Source organism: Microtus pennsylvanicus, chromosome 1 (assembly GCF_037038515.1).
Source record: "Microtus pennsylvanicus isolate mMicPen1 chromosome 1, mMicPen1.hap1, whole genome shotgun sequence".
Lineage (NCBI taxonomy): Eukaryota > Metazoa > Chordata > Mammalia > Rodentia > Cricetidae > Microtus > Microtus pennsylvanicus.
In genome coordinates, this window is record NC_134579.1 from 89,333,446 (window position 1) to 89,356,468 (window position 23,023).

The following is a 23,023-nucleotide window of genomic DNA, read 5'->3' on the forward strand; positions in this document are numbered from 1 at the left end:
TCTTTGTCCTTAGCACTCTCATTTGGCTCTTAAAATGTGTCATTGCAGGTCCTTTATTTTCAGAAAGTTTTATTTGAGTATCATTCCAATATTTTGATGTTTTGGGCTTTTTTTCTTCAAAGTCTTCTATATGTGTAACTTGAAAGTCTGTGTATTTCCAGTTATACCCGACACTGACTGTTGTTCCCAGTGTCTTAGTTCTTTTCTTCCTGACTCTTCATACTTCATTTTCCCATTTAAACCATGTTCCCTTCCTTCTATCCCTTCTTTTCAAAAAAACATTTCTTCAATAGTTTTTAATTAAACTGACATTTGACTCTCCTTGATGCCTTTGGGCATTGAATTTAATGTTCAGTTTTCTATAATTTTATGATTTTCTGTGTTTATTTTATTGATTCAAAGCATTCAAGATGGGTAAGAAAAGGATTTGTTTTTCTTCTTACACTTCTGTATCACTGTTCATCACTGAAGAAAGTCAGGACAGGAACTCAGGCAGAGCAGGAACCTGGAGGCAGAGCTGATGCAGAGCCCATGGAGGGGTGCTGCTTACTGGCTTGCTCCTCATGGCTTGCTCAGCTTGCTTTCTTATAGAACCCAGGACCACTTGCCCAGTGACCCACAATGGACTGGGCTCTCCCCCATGGATTACTAATTAAGAAAATGCTCTATGGGCTTGCCTCTGGAGCAGGCTTTTAGAGACAGTTTCTTAATTGAGCTTCCCACCTCTTAGATGACTCTGGCTTGTGTCAAGTTGACATAAAGCTATCCAACACTCCTCTTCTTAGCACTGGCTGAGGTTCCCTGCCATAAGATGGTCCTGGGACACACATCTGAAAGGTACTGCTTCCTATAGGGATGGTTTACCTTTGGGATTTCCAAATTCCTAACTTCTGGGATCTAGTCTCTGAATTGTGATCCCCTCTGGAGCACTACATGGGATCTGAGGTTTTGGGGGTGTTAATCGGGTGATTCCGGTGTGTCTGGGAACATGACTAGCCTAGTGTGGTGTGGAGCTGCATGCTGCTGATGCTAACCGTTGTATGTGCTGTTTCAAGAAAGATGTAAAATAGGTTCCCAAACACACCAAATCATCTACATATTTTTATTTTCTTCTTGGGGGTTTGCTGTTTTATATAGAAATACAATTAATATTTATTTACTTACTAATATTGAATATCGGATGTAGGACGTTGTGCATGTCAGGCAAGTTCTGTACTACCAAGATATATCCGTCTTCCCTCCTTTAAATATAAAATTCATTGATTATTTTTATGTGTGTTATAGGCCCATATTTCTATATGGTGTGGCAGCCAGGCGCAAAAGCCATAGGCCCCATCTGAGGCGGTTACGTAGCCCTGCAGACAAGCTGTCTGTCAGGATGTTTGTTGCTCCTTTCTTTGTAATTTGGAGGATGCCTTATAGAGATGCTGGTTCAAGCCTATGTGTCAGCTAGCATACACAGCAGACAGGTAGATGCGGACGTGACAAAATGCCATTCACCTGGTTACCTAGGAGACAGGTATTTTCCCATTCAGTTTATGTGTTGGTATAAAAGTTGTTTGGATAATAAATGCAAGAGATCTTCAGGAGAGAAGAAGCCTGAGATGCCCTTCCGTGATGACCGTGTAAGCTGTGTCTGATTATTCCTCGCGACTCTGTACCAGTCCAGTTAGGGAAAATAGTTATCTGTGTTGGGGCCCATGGGCTCTAACAGTGTATGATGTGCGTGTATGTGGCTGCATGCATGCCCTAGTTATGTGTGTGTGTGTGTGTGTGTGTGTGTGGCGGGGGTCAGAGGACAAATTTCAGGAGTGAGTTTCCCTTTTTTACTGTGGGATCTGGATCTGGAAATTGAACTCAGGTTGTCAGACTTACGCACCAAATCCTTTTACCCAAGCCATTTTGCTGCCCCTTCAATTCCTATTTTAAGCTTTATTTTGAGACAAAGTCTCATTAAATTGCTCAGGCTGGCCTTGAGCTTGAGACACTCCTGCCTTTGCCTCTCAAGAAGCTGGGATTTCACCAGGCATAGCTAATTACAATTTATTTTTATTTTTATCTTTTATTTTTGGTTTTTCGAGTCAGGATTTCTCTGTAGCTTTGGGGCCTGGCCTCGAAATCACAGAGATCTGCCTGCCTCTGCCTCCCGAGTGCTGGGATTAAAGGCGTGTGCCACCAACACCCGACTTATTTTTAACTTTTATTTTGAAACAATTGCAGGCTCATAGTTCAAGGAGGGTGCTGAACAGTCCTGCGCACTCTCAGCTCAATATCACATCTGTTGGGACTACTGCAGTATCAAAATTAGGAGGCTGATAGGGCTGGAGATGGCTCAGCAGTTAAGAGCATTGGCTGCTCTTGCAGAGGACCTGGGTTCCATTCCCAGCAGTTTATAAATGGCTCTAACTCCAGTCCCGAGGATCTGGCCCCCTTTTCTGGCTTTCATGGCCAATGCATGCACATGATACCCATACACATAAAATAAAATAATTTGGAGGACCCATCCTAACTTAAAAAATAATAACTATAGGCTGGGTAGTGGTGGTGCATACCTTTAATCCCAGCACTCAGGAGGCAGAGGCAGGTGGATTTCTGTGAGTTTGAGGCCAGCCTGGTCTATGAAGCTAGTTCTAGGACAGCTATGGCTGCACAGAGAAACCCTGTCTAGAAAAACAAAAACAAACAAAAAAAACGAAACAAAACCACTTCAAAATTATTTATTATTATTATTGCGAGTGTGCGCAGCACACCACAGCATGACTGTGGAAGTCGGAGGACAAACTTTGCGGAGCCTGTTCCCTCTTCCAGCTCTTCATGGGATCAGATGGTGGGACTTCCCTGATGACTACTGACCCAACTCTTTTTTTCAGATGACTTGAACTTTCCTTGTGATTCTTGTGGGCTCTTTTTCATGTGTTGAGAAGTATTAAATCTTCTTTACTTGATATTATACCCAAACCACTCAAAAACGTTCGGTAGTGAAAGGCGGCATTCTATGACAATAGGGAATTCCAGTTAAATTGACATCATCAAGAACAGAGACAGTTGCTTCCTTGTGTTTAAACAGGAACAGGCCAGTGAACACTAGCTCATACTCAGGGGATGGAGTCTTCTGCTTGGATCTGCGACAGTGAGTCTCCCCGTATTTAAACATCTTCTGTAAATGTGTGTATGATGTGTGTGTATGTGAGTGTGGCGGGGGTTGGAGAACAAATTTCAGGAGTGAATTTTCCTCTTTTACTGTGGAATCCGGATCTGGGAATTGAACTCAGGTTGTCAGGCTTACGCACTAAACACTTTTATCCAAGGCAATGCAAATCTAGTGAAAGACAGTTGTATCTGTCTAAGTGAGAAAGCATTGACTAGGCTTGGAGTTGGCATTTCCCATCTCAGCAGAGAGTTGAGCATTACTAATTAAATCCAACCCCTATTTAGAAAGGGCAGCAGTGGCAGTGCTTGCAGACCTGGGATTGTTTCTGCAAGCCAACCTTACTTAAATCAGGACTGTCCAAACAAAACATCTTGGTGGCCTCTCGTGATCAGAGTTCTGGTGTGTGGCTTACGAATCTCACTAAAACCCACAGGATATTCGTCTTGTAAATAAGGCAGTGGCTATGACCCATTAGTGAGTGGTCTTTTGAAGGTATCAGGTCTGTGCTTTTTCCCTTCTTAATCCTGGCAAAGTCATTTATGCTCAGGGATGTTTCTCCAGATGTTTACTCCATGCCTGTGTCCCCTCCCCTGTGCTGCCTCTGCTCTCTCTGGCGTCTGGTAAGAGAATTCAGTGGTTTGACCCGTCTTTTGCCCTGACAGATGGTGAAGATTTGGTCCAGTCTTAAGCTTGCCTCCCTTTCCCACAGTGTAGCAACAACCACACTTCTGAACAAAAATCTTCTTGCAGTTTTTAACATTACCCACTAAAATATTTTAGGATTTTAAAGATAGTTCTTTAAAAAACTTTTTAAAAAATATTTATTGTATTAGGGTTTGTAGTGTGTGCCTGAGTGTATGCATGCACACCAAGTGCATGTAGGTCCCCTGGAGTTACAGGTGGTTGGTAGGTACTGGGAGTTACACTGTAGTCACCTGGAGGAGCAGCCTGTGACTGTAACTGCAGAGCCACCTCTCCAGGACCCTCAATATAACCACCGAGTCATCCCCTCAGCACCCTGACTCTAACCACCGAGTCATCTCTCCAGCCCCCACAATATAACCACTGAGCCATCTCTCCAGCCCCCACTATAACCACTGAGTCATCTCTCCAGCCCCCACAATATAACCACTGAGCCATCTCTCCAGCCCCCACAATATAACCACCGAGTCATCCCCTCAGCACCCTGACTGTAACCACCGAGTCATCTCTCCAGCCCCCACAATATAACCACCGAGTCATCTCTCCAGCCCCCACAATATAACCACTGAGCCATCCCCTCAGTCCCCTTCACAATGATTTAAAAGTCTGTTCTGCTTTAAGACTGCTGAAAAATTTTGTATCTTCTAGACCTTGGTAGTTACCATTGGAATATTTGACTCTTCTTTTTTATAAAATGTCTGATAATGACCCCCGGCTAATGTGTTTCTGGTTGTTATGTTAACACTGAATGTGTTCGTTTTTGTAAATTCAGTTTCTTTCTCTCTCTCTCCTTCCTCCCTCCTTTCCTCCCTTCCTTCTTTCTTTTCCTTCTCTTCCCTCTCCCTGCCCCTGCCCCTTCTTCCTTCCCCTCCTCCTCATTTTTGAGACTAGGTCTCATTCTGTAATTGTGGCAGGCCTGTGTGACTCACTGTTTATCCCAAGCTGGCCTTGAACTCTCCATAGTCTTCCCTCCTCAGCCTCCGAGATTCCTGGCCGTGGGGCACCACAGTGGGCTCCATTTCTGCCCTTCCCGTTCCTTGGTTATGGTGCTCCACCTCACACAGCACTTTTAATTATTGTGTTTTAGAATGTCTTAGTATGTGTTCTTTATTCTTCTTTTAGAGATTTTCTTTGTTTTTTCTGGAAGAATTTTAAAGTTAGCCTGTCTGGTTCGTAGAAGATGGTCAGAGATACCCAAGAAAGACATTCTCTCTGCCCTAAGTTAGTTCTTGGGGGCCCTGTCCGGGTTCTGATCTGGAAACTTGTTTGTAGACTTCAGTCTGACATTGGCTCTGGAAACCAGGACTTAGTTTTATGCTTTATTCTTAGTGTTTCCTGGTCCTTGAAGACTTGCTTTGTAGTGGTTTTTTGTGTTGTTTTTGTCTGCATTTTCGTCAGTCACCGGGGCTGTTGTAGAAATTCTCCAAATCCACGAGCATCGCAGACAGCAGTCTTCCGCTCGTGGCGGACAGCTCAGCTCCGTGTTCCCATGAAACCCAGCTGTGAAGAGTGGAAGGTCATTGTCCACCAGTCCAGTTAAGGGGTGAATTGAAGCTTTGGTAGGAAAAGGCTTTCTTACAAAGAGAGAGGCTTCTGAGATGGTTTTGGCAAGCTCATCTCTCTCTGCCTTTTCCTCTAACCCAGTCAGTGTTTGGAGAAGAAGCATATCATCCAGGTTTTCAAAGTTCTCCATTGACAGAGTGAGGGTGGCCCTTACATCTGAGGCACGGAACATGATCGTGTGTCTGCGGCAGAAGGAAGGGCTTGAGTTCTCTGCGCATCGTTCACTGTTGCAGGAAGCCTTCTGAGAGCCACCATCAGAACGGCTGGTTTACTGAAGACAGTCAAGACTGTGGTCGCTTGTGAAAGCCGAACTCTAGACCTTGATGGGCAGATCAAATCCATGGTTTATGTAACTCTGTGAAAGACCGGAAAACAATAGAACAAACGATGAGAGAACATTGACCTTCAGTTTTTGGTGAATGACAGTCTGTTAGTTGAAAATGGATTTTTTAAATGAGGTGGGCTTTTTTTTGTCGCTTTTGGAAAATTATTTTGAGGATTTGTTAAAATTGTCACAGGATTTAAAACAACTTTTCTTAAACTTTAACCATATTCCAAAGAAGAGGGTGAGGTTTCAAAGTTATGTTGTTACACTAGACAATCTATTGAAGAATTATAAATAATGTTCTCAGATGGAAGTAAATATAATAACCAAATGGACTGAAATTATCAAGATGAGAGAAGGGAGTTTAGAATATATATATATATATATATATATATATATATATATATATATATATATATATAATATATTAGAGAGAGAGAGAGAGAGAGACCTGGAGGGTAAGTGTAAAAAATTCAAAGCAGGGTTAGTTTAATGACCTCAAATGTTATTTATTTTGCCCTAAATAGTAGTAGTGAATTGCTGGGGTCAGGGGGTGGGATAGGTCAGGAGGGGGCTCTTGATGGCATTTGTATGTTTTTATTGTTCAGAGTGTGCGTGACAAGATAAAACCAGAATTGCCCAGCTACCCTTTCTCTTTTCCAGGAGGGCAGCTTGGGCCCATTTTGGGTCATGTCTGTGTGGGCAACCTTCCCCAGGTTTATGAAGTTCCGCCAGTGTCCCGGTTGTCATCACAGATTACGTCTGGGTAATACATATTTCTTTCTTTTAGAGCTGAATTTGAGCTGTGACCCCCCTCAGCTCTCCACATCTCCACTGTTACAGCCTTCAAGTGCCTTCTTGCTCCCACATTCTGGTCTGCATTGGGATTTTTCATGTTTTCAGCTTTGCTAATCTAAGAAATTAAAATCATTATGAATTGCATTGTACTGTGCCTCTGGTTTCCATTTCTTTATGTTGTATGAGGCTGGACTGTATTATTTTTTTAAAAATACCTATTTTCCAAATAATCAGCAGGTACACATTTTATTGAATTAATTAGGTTTTGAGACAGTGTCTCACCTAGCAGCCTTGACTGGCTTGGAATTCAGAGATCTGCCTGCCTCTACCTATAGTGTTGAGATTAAAGGTGCATACCACGTGCCCAACAGGTATTAACTTTTTTGAGTATCCCATCTCGCTTAGGCTGCACTGGCACTGCTGAGCCCCCTGCTCCTCCTGCCCCCATCCTTTGAGGTGCTGGGCTGTAGGTACAACCAGATTTAACTAGTTAGGTGCATGGTTACTTGGTTTCTTTCTTTATTTTATTTTTATTTTTTTGGTTTTCAAGACAAGGTTTCTCTGTAGCTTTGGAGCCTGTCCTGGAACTAGCTCTCGTAGACCAGGCTGGCCTTGAACTCACAAAGATCCGCCTGCCTCTGCCTCCTGAGGGCTGGGATTAAAAGCATGCGCCATCACCGCTTTGGCTGCTTACTTGGTTTCTTCTGTTTTTTGTTTTGTTTTCTAACCAGATTGGTGAGCACTGCTAAGACTCTGGTTGGGAGAGTCGGTGTGGAGTCAGTTTATTCGTTGCTTCAGGAAGCTTAGTGTTACTAATGGTTAATCTCAGAATTGGCAAGTGCCTGCTTTGAAAGCAGGAAGGACCACCCAAAGCCTGTCCTCAGTGAACTGCATCTAGAAAAGCCACTCCTAAACCTCCCAGAGTGCCACAGCTGGGGACCAGGTTTTCAAATACAGGAGCCGATGGGAGACAGTTCTTACTTAAACCACCACATGGTCCCTGACCTGGGTATTGTATTGGGAGATGTCTTGATTGGTAAATATCAAACTTTACCACAAATTGAACTCAGAAGAAAGGGACCACTGTGTGCTGCAGAAAGTGATTTGCTTGGACAGCAGTCAGGTCCTACTATAGTGGAGAGATTTGGTCTGCTATGGCATCCGTAGTAGATGCATTTGTGAGATGGCTTCCTCTTTGGGATATTGTTGAATGTTAAGAGTAAAGAGGTTACTTCAATGATACTTTAGCCTGCTTTGTCAGTGTATGTTCAGTGGAGTGAGGCTTTCCCCTGCATCTCCCCAACCTGCCTCTGTTGAATCTGCAGAAACAAAACTGCAGAGACGAGGACCACCTGGACTTTCTGAAAGCATTTCTCTAGTTTCTTCTTATAAACTCGAATGAAATGCCAGATACACTTCACACTTTAATTTTAAGCAGCTAGTTAGTAACAACTGTATGTATGCCATAGCCTGTTTGGGGTACTGGAGACACATGACTGAACAAAATATTAATAAGTCCCTGCCCTTCCCTGCCCGGCACTCAGAGCAGAAGTGTCATGGGAGAAGAGGCGCATACTTCAGAGAAGCCCACAGGTGGTAACGGAGAAGGACGCTCTTGTGAGAAAGGAAGGAGGCTTGGGGTGGCAGTTTTAGTTGAGTGGGGTCAGGGCAGCGATGTGAGAGAAGTGGGGGCAATGATGTGTTTATCTACTCGTTCTTTATCAACAAAAAATCGGGAGTCAGATATGGGGATAAGAACCTGAAAGATAGAGAAGCAGGGGAACAGCCACCATTGGCTTCCTGCCTCTTCTGTTCCTCCTTCCAAAAGGGCCGAGGCCCTCTCTCAGCCCTGCTTTACTACTTCCTGTCTCCTCTCTGTCCATATTCCTCTAAACCTCTGTGGTTAATGGTTTTGGTCAGCTAGTGTCTAGCTCCATCCTCTGAATCCATGCAAACTTTATTATCAGAAGACGATCAAAATATCATACAACAGGGTAGGGGTTGGGGAAGAACATTCCAGAACAGATTGCTTTGGAGCCTAAATCCTCAGGTGGTTGCTGCCTGTGGATGTGAAGATCTGCACAAGGCTGAAGGAGAATGAAAGACAGACCTACACACACACACACACACACACACACACACACACACACACACACACACACCACACACACACACACACACACACACACACACACACACACACACCACACACACACTCACGCACACACCCCAGAGGGCAGGGAGGGAAGAGGGTAGGTTGGGTGGTTCCCTTCAGTCCTTGGAAGAGTTCTTTCTTCTGACTGGGTTACTTTGGCTTTTGTGTGGTGGAGATCAGCCTCTTAGGAACAAAAGAAAAGACCAGAAAACCAGGTGCGAGACTTAGGCTAGGACTGAAGCAGTAGAGTGATCCGATTTTGGCTGTGTGGAAGGAAAGACTTTGGTGTCAGAATGACTTTGTGGTCTGAGGTGCATGAGAATATCAGCATGAAACTCATTGTTATGTTTACTACCTGCTAAGAAAATTTTAGAAATAAAGAGGATTTTTATTAATGTGAGCCTTCTCAAATTTAACAGAATATATATTTTATAGGAGACAGAAAACCATAACAATATAGATACTACATATTTGTAGATCTGACATAATTTGCCTTTACTCTTTGGCTTGGTGTAATTAGTTTTATCTGAGTTTATTACCAGAAGCCAATGTCAGTTGAAACGATTTAAGACTGACACACTGAGAACCGAAGGAAGCAGAGGAGCTCCTCGTGTCCGATCCATGTTCTGTTTTCTTCTCCCCTTGCATTCACCGACGTGGGCATCTCATCTGTGGCTGGTCTACACCAGATTTTTGACTGCAGCCAAGGCTGTTGATTTGCAGCTTCTGCTCCCGGCTGCAGCTCTGCACTTTGGAGATAGCAGGACGTTCCCCTGCACCGAGAACTCACTGTCTCCCAATGTGTAATTTTTAGTTTTCCATCAAAATATGTTTCCTGCCTTTGTAACTCTTCTGAGAGAGATGACAGCAAAATCTTGAGTGGAATTGTAAGGGATTCTCAGCTCTGTCTTGCTTTTATCCTTAACTAGCTTGTAGATGTGATTCCTTACAGTTTGAAACTGAACCATCCTTCAGAGTCTGTTTGAACACCTGATCCCCAGCAAGCAGCATTGTTTGGGGAGGTTATAGAAGCTTTGGTTGAGGGGCCTGACTGGCAGGTGTGGGTGGACATGGGTCTGTAGGGTGGACCTTTGAGGGTGACAGCCCAGCCCTCCTTCCCATCCCGCCCTCTGCTTCCTGTTGTGAGGCCACAGTTTTAGCCTGGATGGGGAAGCTGCTGCAGCTGTCAGGCCCAGACGACCCTCTCATCTCTCAAGCTGTTTCTCTCAGGTCTTTTGCCTCAGGGATGGCGTAGCAGCATGCCTTTCCTTACTGTGTTTTTTGATCTTGCTTTGGTTGAAGCTATGCTCTCCTGGACTGTTGTATTATTGGCCTGTCGTTTTTTTTGGTTTGTATTGTCCATATTGTCCAGCTACCTCCCTAAAACACCCCTCCCTTACTTTCCTAAGTGGATCCAGTCCCTCAAACCCTCCCAGTTGCTTGCCGAGTGATGTTTGAACCCTTGGCTCAGCAGAGGCCCTGTGCTCTGCCCACCCACCCTTTTCGTCGTTCCCTAGGGCTTTCTCTCTCTTCTCTCCTGGGTGTCTGGAGGCCTTTGCACTTCCCTCAGTGTCTTCTTTATACACTCGCAGTTCTGTACCCGAGTATCGTTGCTCACTATTGACTACATTCATCTTTAGAGCCATTCAGTGAAGACTTTCTCCCCAGTGACAACTTCTTTCTCTGTGCGACCGCCACAAATCCTTCACTGAGTCCTTTGGTGGTGATTATATGGGGGGTGTGCTGGTCCCTGTGACTGACTGTTCTGCTCTTTGATTCCACTACCATGGACGTCTGTGGAGGAGCTGACTAGCAGTGTGCACTGAACTAAGGGATGTCTCAGTGGGAACTCACGGTGCCCAGTGCTCTTGACCTTCCTGCATTCTTCTTTCTGCACAGTTCAGTGCTTTCATTCAGCCCCAGGAGCTGGAGGGGCTTTGTGTCTGCTCAGGCTTGGTTGGCCAGAAAGTGTCTTTTATTTTACAATAATTATACTCTCACAGAAAATTACACCATATATATATTACAGTTTCCCATCTAGTTTTTGCCCAGCTACCCCAGTGGTGACGTCCTTCATAATTAGTACAATATCTTAACTGCTGAGCCATCTCTCCAGGCTCAAATATTGTCTTCTTAGCTTTCCCTTCATCATGAAGCAAACGCCCTTCAGGTCTGTGCAGGTGGTTATATCCACTATATGTATATTTTATTGCTGACTATGTCACTATGCAGCTTGTTTAACCACCCATCCAAATAGCTTTTTGGTATTAGCAGTAAAGCTGAAATGAACCTTCACATAAAGTTTCTGTGGGATTAAAAACTTTCATTTCTGTAACCCCAAGTGAGAGGAAGACCTAAGAGAATGGTTGCTGAACAGTGGGTCATGGGGGTATTTGGTTTTGTGTAACCGACTAGAATAGTTCCTGGAGTAACTGTACTATTTCAGTTTGCCCCAGAAGAGTGTGATTGGTCCATCGACTGGATTTTTAGCTGCCGGTGTTTTATTACAAATGTCTATTGTGTGGAACATTCTCTCATGTTGGGTTTGATTTGCATTTTCCTATGGCTCGTGTTGGTCACCATCTTTAAAGCTGTTCATTTGCCATCTGTGAGTGTCCTCTTTGGCAAAATGGGTTTTTTGTGTGTGTTTTGGTTAGTTTCATAATTGGCTTATTTTCACCTAGTTCTTTTTACTTGAGATTTGTTTATTTTTACTTTATGTATATGGGTGTTTTGCCTGTGTGTATGTCTGCGCACCCTGTGCATACAGCACCCACAGAGGCCTGAAGAGGGCTCTGGATTCTGTGGAACTTGAGTTAAGACAGTTGCCAAGAGAATGCTGGGAATTGAGCCTCTTAATACTGAGCCATCTCTCCAACACCATATTTTCACTGATTTTTGAGAGTTCTTTATGTAAATCTTGCTGGGTAAAGGATACTGCGTCATTTTCTCACATCTAAGCAGTCTAACATCATGCTCAGCATGGTCCTGGAAACCTGACTGGGATAACGGAATGAAGTAAGACACACAGACTCAAGTCCATAAAATCTGGTGCCCCTGGCCTGGGCTCACTCTGACTCAACAACCTGGGATCTCACTGCCAGGGGGAGGGGTTAACTTTTCTCCATGGGGGTCTCTGTAGGTGAGTCTCAGGTTTCAGTCATCTGGGAGGAAGAAACTGTGGTTGCTAGTTTTACAATCCCTTAGGAAGACCAGAGGAAAGCTTTGCCAGTTCCCACAGATCTGAGGCATTTATCCTTGTCAATAATATACATCACTCAGTTCTCCATCCTCTCCTCATCCACTCAGGACTCCATCCTCTCCTCATCCACTCAGGACTCCACCCTCTCCTCATCCACTCAGTTCTCCATCCTCTCCTCATCCACTCAGGACTCCATCCTCTCCTCATCCACTCAGTTCTCCATCCTCTCCTCATCCACTCAGGACTCCATCCTCTCCTCATCCACTCAGGACTCCATCCTCTCCTCATCCACTCAGGACTCCATCCTCTCCTCATCCACTCAGGACTCCATCCTCTCCTCATCCACTCAGGACTCCATCCTCTCCTCATCCACTCAGGACTCCATCCTCTCCTCATCCACTCAGGACTCCATCCTCTCCTCATCCACTCAGGACTCCACCCTCTCCTCATCCACTCAGTTCTCCATCCTCTCCTCATCCACTCAGGACTCCATCCTCTCCTCATCCACTCAGTTCTCCATCCTCTCCTCATCCACTCAGGACTCCATCCTCTCCTCATCCACTCAGGACTCCATCCTCTCCTCATCCACTCAGGACTCCATCCTCTCCTCATCCACTCAGGACTCCATCCTCTCCTCATCCACTCAGTTCTCCATCCTCTCCTCACACATCCACTCAGGACTCCATCCTCTCCTCATCCACTCAGTTCTCCATCCTCTCCTCATCCACTCAGGACTCCATCCTCTCCTCATCCACTCAGGACTCCATCCTCTCCTCATCCACTCAGGACTCCATCCTCTCCTCATCCACTCAGGACTCCATCCTCTCCTCATCCACTCAGGACTCCATCCTCTCCTCATCCACTCAGGACTCCATCCTCTCCTCATCCACTCAGTTCTCCATCCTCTCCTCACACATCCACTCAGGACTCCATCCTCTCCTCATCCACTCAGGACTCCATCCTCTCCTCATCCACTCAGGACTCCATCCTCTCCTCATCCACTCAGGACTCCATCCTCTCCTCATCCACTCAGTTCTCCATCCTCTCCTCACACATCCACTCAGGACTCCATCCTCTCCTCATCCACTCAGGACTCCATCCTCTCCTCATCCACTCAGGACTCCATCCTCTCCTCATCCACTCAGGACTCCATCCTCTCCTCATCCACTCAGGACTCCATCCTCTCCTCATCCACTCAGGACTCCATCCTCTCCTCATCCACTCAGGACTCCATCCTCTCCTCATCCACTCAGGACTCCATCCTCTCCTCATCCACTCAGGACTCCATCCTCTCCTCATCCACTCAGGACTCCATCCTCTCCTCATCCACTCAGGACTCCATCCTCTCCTCATCCACTCAGGACTCCATCCTCTCCTCATCCACTCAGGACTCCATCCTCTCCTCATCCACTCAGGACTCCATCCTCTCCTCATCCACTCAGGACTCCATCCTCTCCTCATCCACTCAGGACTCCATCCTCTCCTCATCCACTCAGGACTCCATCCTCTCCTCATCCACTCAGGACTCCATCCTCTCCTCATCCACTCAGGACTCCATCCTCTCCTCATCCACTCAGGACTCCATCCTCTCCTCATCCACTCAGGACTCCATCCTCTCCTCATCCACTCAGGACTCCATCCTCTCCTCATCCACTCAGGACTCCATCCTCTCCTCATCCACTCAGGACTCCATCCTCTCCTCATCCACTCAGGACTCCATCCTCTCCTCATCCACTCAGGACTCCATCCTCTCCTTCTCCTCACACATTCACTTGGGGTTTCCTTGGTTCCCACAGTCCATTCTATTCTGGCTTCCATAATTTTTGGTAAGAATTAGTACAGAGAGCAGAGGAAGTCCCAAGTGAGTGAAGTCCTGAGTGAAGGCTGTGCCGTTAGCATGGGCACAGTCATGTCAAAGGATGGCAAAGCCTTTCTCCTAGTCAAGTGTTGAGAGGGTATAAAGAAAACGTCCACCATAGCTTTCTCCCTCCCCAGATGTGTCCAACCTGAAGACTGCTCCCCTATAGAGACTGTTCCCACCGAGATTAGCTAAGCCTGCCTCCTGTTTCAGCTGTGTAGAATAACCCTGCCTGATGTGTATGATGTGTATGCGGTAACCGTTCCTTCCTGTTCAGCTGCATGCAATAAACACACTGAGCTTCAGGGGGTTACAGTTTCTCCACCAGAGAGCCCAGACCGCTGTCCCTTTCTGTCTGTGTGAGGGTCTGTCATTTCTTCATTTTCTTACCTCCCCCAGTCAGGTCCAAGTCCCTGACGCTGTGCTGAGGACATGGTGAGTTACTTTTCTGTTATGTTTCTCTTATTGCTTCCGCCCACCTCTTTAACAGGCTTCTTTCTTTTGGTTGCTTTGACTTTTCTCTTCAGTTAGCAGTCCAGCTGTTGGTTTGTAGATGAAGTGCCTCCCAGAAAGGCTCAGGTGTGAATGAAGACCTGGTCTCTACCTCAGGGCTCTAAGCATTCAGGGATGATCAGCTCGTGAGGTCTCTGGTGTCATTACTGGGTGTGTCCTCTGAAAATGCATACTTTATGGAATCGTTGGGCAATGGTTTGGCTGGGGCAAGTAAGCTAGTAGGAGCTTGATTTTGAAGGCCGTCTTGTCCTTCACTTATCTCTGCTTTTTTAAGGACTTTCTCTATCTCCTCTCCCAAGCCTATGTGTATTTTTAAATACACTGTAAACTGTTTAAAGGTTTGTGTGTTTTTTTTAAAAAATCTGAATCTGTCTTTACTCTATATCTCTATCTTTCTCTGACCATGAGTCTTTTAATCTGCTAAACTATATGGCTAGGATTAAAGATGCGACTTTGGCAGCTGGCTTCACCCCATTTCTTGGCTTCCCGAGAGTCTAGCTTTATGGTGGAGGTACTGGTGGGAGCCACATTAATTACCACAACGTTGTGGAGTTTCTAGGTGTATGCCATCACCAAGAAGCATGCCACTGCTGTTCATAAACACCATTTTACGTATTTGGTGGCAGGACGTCTTAAAAGTTTTTGCTGCTAGTGCTGAGTCAGGAAGCCTCTCTTAAAGGAGCCACACCTCTGCTCACTGCCAGCAAACAGAGACTACTTGAGTGAAAATGGTTACTAAAAGCTGTGCTTGACTCTGTTCTTATCTGTCTAGAATCCTTTTTTTTTTTTTAAAAAAAAACTTTCTCAGGCTTTATGTGGAAATTCTTGCCAAACATTTGGGTGCCATTTATAGACAGAAGTTTCTGTTTCACTTGGTCCATAGCTGTTCAGTTCCAAAGAAACACACAGAGACTTGTATTAATTATAAGCCGTTTGGCCAATTAGCTCAGGCTTATTATTAACTAGCTCTTATAATTTAAATTAACCCATAATTCTTATCTATGTTTATCCTTGTGTTTGATACCACCTTTTCTCAGTAAGGCATTCTCATCTTGCTTCCTCTGCGCCTGGTGAGTGACTGACTCTGCCTTTCTCTTCCCAGAATTTTCCTAGTCTGGATGCCATGCCTATACTTCCTGCCTGGCTACTGGTTAGTGTTTTATTAAACCAATATGAGAGACAAATCTTTACAATGTACATGAGCATTATTCAACAGCGCTTACCAGATCCTTTATGGCCTCATTCAGGGTTGCTTCTCCTGGACACAACATCAGGGTCAAGTCTAGGTCTACCTCTGTTGGTTTTTAATGGATTCTTTGCCTTGTGTCTCTCATACTGGGTCTCCTTGTCCAGCTTTAATACATGGGGAGATGCTTAGTCTGACTGCAACTTGACACCATGTTTTGTTGATGCTCATGGGAGACTTTCCCTCTCCTAAACAGAAAGGGAGGAGGAGTGGATTGGGGGTGGGAACGGGGACATCACTGTCCCCACATGGTTTGATTTGATCCCTTGGATATAATTTTCCAGAGGCATCATCTGTGAATGAAATGGGCTGTTCAGATATCAGCTTTGATCGCTGGAAGTTTTGTGCTTGGATCAGTAAGTATCCCCAGAAGTACTCATTCATTAGTCTGCCATTCTCTTTGGGCTCACTCTGAAGATGGTGGAGGAGTGTATACAGAAGGGCATAGCAACTGCATGTGCTTGAATGGCTGCCTGGATTACAGCAGAGAACGTTTTTGAGATTTTTGCTTTTCATAGTGGAGTGGGCAGTTTTCTGTTTCCAGAAATGTCTTTATAGTGAGATGATTTTATTCTGAATAAAAGGATAATGCAAAAAAAGCTGAAGTCCTGCTTTCTAGACTGTTTTCTAGAAGCAGATCTTCCAGGCTTGACTCTCACTCACTTCTGTTTGTACCATGTGTAGAGGCCAGGAACATCTAGTACTTTGGTCAGTTGCCATAGCATCTGTCCTGTCCTTTGGACTGGTGCTCCCACTGTCACATGCAGGGATGGAAAAAGGGCGTGCCACCTACACACGAGTGTGGGATGATGCTAACACTCCCTCCTTATCTAACTGCACACGAGTGTGGGGTGATGCTAACACTCCCTCCTTATCTAACTGCACACGAGTGTGGGGTGATGCTAACGCCCCCTCTTCATCCACCTGCACATGAATGTGGGGTGATGCTAACACTTCCTCTTCATCCACCCGCACGAGTGTGGGGTGATGCCAGCACTTCTTCTTCATCCACCTGCATGAGTGTGAGGTGATGTTAGCACTTCTTCTTCATCCACCTGCATGAGTGTGAGGTGATGCTAACACTTCCTCTTCATCCACCTGCACGAGTGTGAGGTGATGCTAACACCCCCTCTTCATCCACCCGCACGAGTGTGAGGTGATGTTAGCACTTCTTCTTCATCCACCTGCATGAGTGTGAGGTGATGCTAACACCCCCTCTTCATCCACCTGCACGAGTGTGAGGTGATGCTAACACTCCCTCTTCATCCACCTGCATGAGTGTGAGGTGATGTTAGCACTTCTTCTTCATCCACCTGCATGAGTGTGAGGTGATGTTAGCACTTCCTCTTCATCCACCTGCACAAGAGTGTGGGGTGATGCCAGCACTTCCTCTTCATCCACCCGCACGAGTGTGAGGTGATGCTAACACCCCCTCTTCAGAGCATCCTGGTGAAGCAGCTGAGTGTGGCAGTTGTGCTCTTCTGCTGCCTTCTCTGTCTGCTGACAGATTCCACACCGTGCTGCGCACCACAGAGGAGTGATAGCTGCCATTCATGAAATGTCCTCTATCTTCACACTCTAAAAGGGGGCAGTTGAGGATCTGTCAATAGTATCTTCACCAGTGCCCAGAGTTTTGGGAGGTTGATCTACAGATGGAGTTCAGATCTCTGCAGACCTCTTTTCTCCTCCCCCATCCCCATCCCTTTCCTTTTACCATAGGCTTGGGAGTCACAGATAATGTTCCAGGCAAGGATGCTGTAATGGGATGAGTACTGCCACTTAGCTAATCAGAGGTGGGGTTTAATGTTAGAGATACTCTCGTGTTGGTGAATTGCTGTGCGGGCTATTTCTCTCATTGGTGTGACAGTAGTGCCTAATCTAAGCAAGGAAGGATGTATGGGTTCATGCTGGCTTATAGATCGAAGTCATGCAATCCATCATGGTGAGAAGGCATGACAGAGGGAGCTGGTCACATGGCACCCACACCCAGGATGTAGATAGATGGATACCGGTGCCCAGCTCACTTTCTCCTTTTCATTCAGTCTGACATCCCAGTGCATGGGATGGGTCTTCATGCCTCAATTAACATAATCTAGACGTTTCCTCACAGACACACCCAGAGATCCAGGTGATTCTGGATACTGAGCTGACAGTGTTAACCATCAAAAATCTACCTTCTTGTCAATTTGACGTTAACACACATCATTGTTAAACCACAGCCTTATTTTCTTTCCCACAGCTGACAGTCCCCGTAGACCTGTGGTCGTCTTCTAATTCATAATGCAAAATGCATGCAGTCCAACTTCAAAGTCCCCATGATCTTTAACAGTCCCAACACTGTTAAAAGGTAGGTACAGAGTATCTTCAGAGACTAAGGCAGTCTTTTTTTTCTTTTTTTTTCTTGATAAAAGGAGAATAAAAAAAAACCAAATTTCCACCTCCTCCCAGCCTCCCATTTCCCTCCCCCTCCTCCCACTCTTCTCCCCCTCCTCCCACTCTTCTCCCCCTCCTCCCACTCTTCTCCCCCTCCTCCCACCCTCCTCCCCCTCCCCCCACTCCTCTCTCCCTCCCTCTCCAGTCCAAAGAGCAGTCAGGGTTCCCTGCCCTGTGGTAAGTCCTAGGCCCTCCCCCCTCTGTCCATATCTAGGAAGGTGAACATCCAAACTGGCTAGGCTCCCACCAAGCCAGCACATTAAGAAGGATCAAAACCCAGTGCCATTGTCCTTGGCGTCTCATCAGCCCTAATTGTTCGCCGTGTTCAGAGAGTCCAGTTTTATCCCATGCTTTTTCGGTAACAGTCCAGCTGGCCTTGGTGAGCTCCCAGTAGATCAGCTCCACTGTCTCAGTGGGTGGGTGCACCCCTCGTGGTCCCGACTTCTTTGCTCATGTTCTCCCTCCTTCTGCTCCTCATTGGGATCTGGGGAGCTCAGTCCAGTGCTCCAGTGTGGGTCTCTGTCTCTATCTCCATCCATCACCAGATGAAGGTTCAATAATGATATGCAAGATATTCGTCAGTATTGCTCTAGGATAGGGTCATTTCAGGTTCCCTATCCTCAGCTGCCCAAGGAACTAACTGGGGACCTCAGCTTGGGCACCTGGGAGCCCCTCTAGGGTCAAGTCTCTTGCCCACCCTAAAGTGGCTCCCTTAACTAAGAATTGTGGTTCCGTTAAGGCAGTCTTTTATCTGTGAATCCCTACAACATTAAAAAAAAAAGCCAGCTAACTGTTTCCAACATGCAATGGTATCAAGTAAACATCACCATTGCCAAAGGGAAGACTGGGATAATCAGACCAAAGCAAGACTGAAACCCAGCAGGGACACACCAAACCTGCAGCTCCATGTCTGGCATATGGGGCTAATGATGGAATCACTTGGGCTCCGAAGGGCTTAGGTAGCTGTCTGCAGCACACATAGCCTCTCTCTTGGGCTAATTCCACTCCAAGTCTTCAGCTTTCCTTAGCAGATGTCTCATGGTTTTAGCATCTCTAATATTCTGAGATCTCCACTACAACACCCACTTCACCCTCACAGCTTTCTGTCGTTGCCTCTCGGAGCCTCCTTACAGCAGGTCTGACCCTGCCACACATGGCCTAGCCTCAGTGCCTCCGTGGAACCTTGGCATCAGACTCCACGTCCTCCTTACTCATGCTTAGTTCATAATCGCAAAAGAAGCCATGGTTAACACTGCCAAGTTTTGCTGCTAATTTGGGATGGGAAACACTTCCCTAGGTGATGGTTTTCAAACAGGGAATCCCTTGGGTGGGCCTTCCCTTTCAGATTAATTTGCATATTCAGTAGATGGACCCTTCAGTGGGTAGGGTCTTGCCTCTCGGGCCCCTCTTGTGTTGTCCTAGTGCAGAGCATGTGGTTTCTCTTTAGTGGCCTTGCTTTCTTTAGCTATCACAGCTACCTTCAAGCCCGCTTTATCTGCAAGGCTGAACCTGCTCACACTTTCCTGCACGAACTGCACATCTTCATCCTTTTTCCCCTTTACTTTTTGCTCTGGTCACTGTAGACCTGGATGATGCCAGTAGCCTAAATGCCATCCCGTGCCAACAAATTAGCCCATTTGAATTCAACATTGATGTAGCCATTCTTTGCTGGAATGCAATGTGAATGACTTCTAGATGAGTTTCTGGTAGAGTCCTTGTTCCCTTCCGAAACTCATAAGCCGGACCCTTAACTGTCCTCATTTTTCTCAGCATTCTGGTCTTCCGAGCTCCCACCAGAATGATCCAGTAAGTTCTGTTTATGACATCCAAGGGCTTATTTAGCTTGAAATTCCAGACTTTTCCATATTCCTCTAGCAAACCAGCTCCAAAGGCTCATGGACCACAACAAAGATGCCATGTTTAGGTTCCAGTTTTCTTTGTTATTCACTCTCCTGTTGCTATGGCCACAGTGTCTGATAACAGTGGCTCTTTAGCTCTCTGATACTTTATATGGGTCAGACCAGAGGCTTGGGAGAGTGGGGTGGGGCTGTGTTGTAAAGCAGCCCAGCTGTGTTTGTCAATTGTGTTTGAACATAGTCTTCTGTGGGTAGAAGTGTATAGACCTATTTGTTACAATAACCATGACCATACTTTATTCTCAGGTAATTTATACACAAAATCTTTGTATTAGATTTATTATTACAGCTAGCTGTGAAATATAGTTTGATTCTAGAATGGTAAAAATTTTCATGGTAATAATGGGAAAAAAATCTTCCTGTAATGTTCCTCGGGTTTCTTTGCTTTCATTTAATACAGGTGCAGGTTGCTGCTCACTTATGTAATAATTCTCATTATTTTCTATTGTCAAAACTAGAGTAATTCCATGATCAGGCTAAGACTTAACTTTCAGTGTTGGGTAGTTGCTGGACACGGTGTTTTAGGTCAGGGTCTCTGTTGCCTATTTAGAAGCGGGAGCAGGAAACAGAAAGAGGTCAGAGTTCAGGGGAGGTGGGAGTAGTTGTTAGGGCTGTTGTTACATTTTTTTTTCTTTCTGCCAAAGAACTGTAGCATGCAGAGTTCCAGCTGTTAGCAAAAGTTAAAAAAAAAGGAACAGAACAACCCTTCTGCTGAGGGGAGGAAAGGCTAGGCTGTGGGGTTGGGGTGGGTAGTTCAGGAGGCTGATTCTGGCACCTGTGGAATATTGAGGATTCAGTGTTAATTGCATTTGTTTATGTAGTGTGCAGTGCAACATCAGAGTGATAGAAGGCAGCTTGTGCTGAGCATCATGTGGGTTCTGAGATTATTTGCAGTTATTGGGAGGGGTGGACCTTCTGGGTGAGGTGGTCCCAGAGCGTGCGGAGAAGAGAATGGGATGTAGAGTGGAAGGGGCGGGCTTTGTGCGTGGGTGTGTTCCATGTCCTCTTCATGTAGGATTCTTTTGTTTTTCTTCAGTGTGGGGAATTGAATTTAATGCCCCAAGATACTAGGCACGTGCTCTGCTACTAAGCTATGTTCCGAATCCTTGATGTGTGACTTGTAAGTGTGCATTTTTCACTGTTTAGCTTGTGACATAATTTATTGAATATATAAAAGCACTTCTTAGGCCTGGAGAAATGGCTCAGTGGCTAAGAGTGGCAGGCTGGCATGCTTCTAGAAGATCAGTATTTAGATCTCAGCACATGTCAAGAGATTCACAGCTGCCCACTTCTGGTCTCTCCAGGTTGATACACACATGGTGGACATATTTATAGGTGAGCCCATACACATACACATAAATGCTTTAAAAGTCATTCTTACCTTGCTGGTGTCAGTGTTGTGGATTAAATAAGATAATTTATGTGAAAAGTCTTTTGTAAATGACCCTCTGGATTCAGTTGTAAGTTGTTATTAATAAAAACAACTTGCCCTTTTCGATGGAGAGCTGGATGAATGATTGCTTTGTTTTAATTCATTCATCATATGTAAATAAGATTGTATTCTTGTAATCAGAGTTATTTAATGAAGGTCATGATTAGAAGTAGAGGGAGTAAGCCAGTACTGTTGTGTCATTGTTTGTTTTGAGTCTTACCATGTAGCCCTGGTTGTCCTAGAGTTCACTTTGTACATAAACTCGGCTGGAGCCTTGAACTCACAGAGATCCACCTGCCTCTGTCTCCCACGTGCTGGGATTAAAGGTGCACACTCCAACACATCTGGCTAGGAAACCATTTTTAAGTAAGATATATTGCAGAGATTTCAACAATAGATATGTAATTGATATTGAGAATTAATGTTTTTGTGTATCTGAAGTGTTGTGCATTTTGGGTATTAAAAGGCAGCGCATTTGAAGGATACACTGAAGAAAACTGAGCTGGGAAAACGCTAAGAGCAAGATGATGTGATGCTTCTCATTCTGCATTCTGTAGCGTGCTATTTTTAGCATCTCTTTGAATCAGTGATGAATTCTCATTTCAAGATTCAACCATTAAAGGAGAAAAAAATATAAGCCACTTTAGGCAAGGACGCTTTCCACTCGGCCCAGATCTTGTTCAGACTTTACCATGTGACAGGGGCACTTCCTGGGAGCCACTGGTTTGCAGTCTTTGAAGGAGCAAGAGCAACGGGGAGAGAGAAAGCCAGAAGATCAGCCAAGGACATGCTGCTCCACTTCTACAAACTCTGCAATCTGGGGACTGCCTAATGAGGAAGCTGTATTCTATCTGTGAGGCCGGACAAAGGAGTCAATCAGGCATCCCGTGGCCCTACCGCCTTTCCTGTCCATGGGTCCTGTTGTTAGCAATTGGTGTCCACCCTCTGGACCCCGTCCCGTCTGCTGTCCCGTCCTGGCTGCCGCTCTCTCTCCTCAGTTCTTGGGCTGCCTCTGAGTACAGCTCAAGAGCACTGCTTCCCGGAGCCAGCTGGGACCAGTCCACGTTGTCGGCCTGCGGTGATGCTGTTTCCCAGCCTGACCACGTGCTTCTCGTCACCGACTTATTTCATCCTGAACAAATTACTCTTATTTTTATCTTTCGATGCTCATTCCAAAGAGGCTCATTAACTGTTCTGTGGCCGGGAAACAGCTGCTCCCCCGGCACGCATTCTCATGCTGAGTGCATGTGACTTTTGAAAGTGGTGACCACAGATTCGATTGGAGGTCACTGAGTCCAAGGCACAGTCAGCTTTCTCTTGCTCAAATAGGTCAGAAAAGATTATTATTATTATTTTGCTTAGGCATTTGAGGAAACTCACTTATTTGTCAAATGATTGGGTATTGTGTTTGTACTCAGTGTGAAATAGGGGAGGTAAAGAGTGGATTGGGGTGAAAAGTCTGACAACTTTTAGGGCCATATCTGCCTACCAAGGGAGACTAGTGTAAAAGAAACACTCGCCTGGCTTGTGTAGGTTGAAGCATTGTACAACCGGACAATCCATTTTTCCTTTGAAAACCAAGTGTATTTGCTATGAATATCTGGCCGTCTTCAACCTCTACATTTTTTACTCTCCAGTGAATCAGTAATTTTAATATACCAATGAAGAGCTCAACAAATTTAATACCAGAACTTAGCTGCACCTTTCCAGAAGAGATCTCAGGGTTTAG

At 45.4% G+C, this 23,023-nt stretch overlaps 1 protein-coding gene across 9 annotated transcripts in view; it reads left to right on the top strand.

The window, feature by feature from the left end:
* Wasf3 (WASP family member 3) overlaps positions 1-23,023 on the top strand; it is a 91,095-nt gene that overhangs the window by 14,505 nt on the left and 53,567 nt on the right. The window contains exon 1 of one of the 9 annotated variants that reach the window (XM_075972525.1): positions 17,777-17,860. The exons of the other annotated variants lie outside the window; for them this stretch is intronic. The gene's annotated coding sequence lies outside the window, so the exon portion shown is untranslated. Of the gene's footprint in view, positions 1-17,776; positions 17,861-23,023 lie in introns of those variants that run through there. 9 annotated transcript variants of the gene reach the window in all.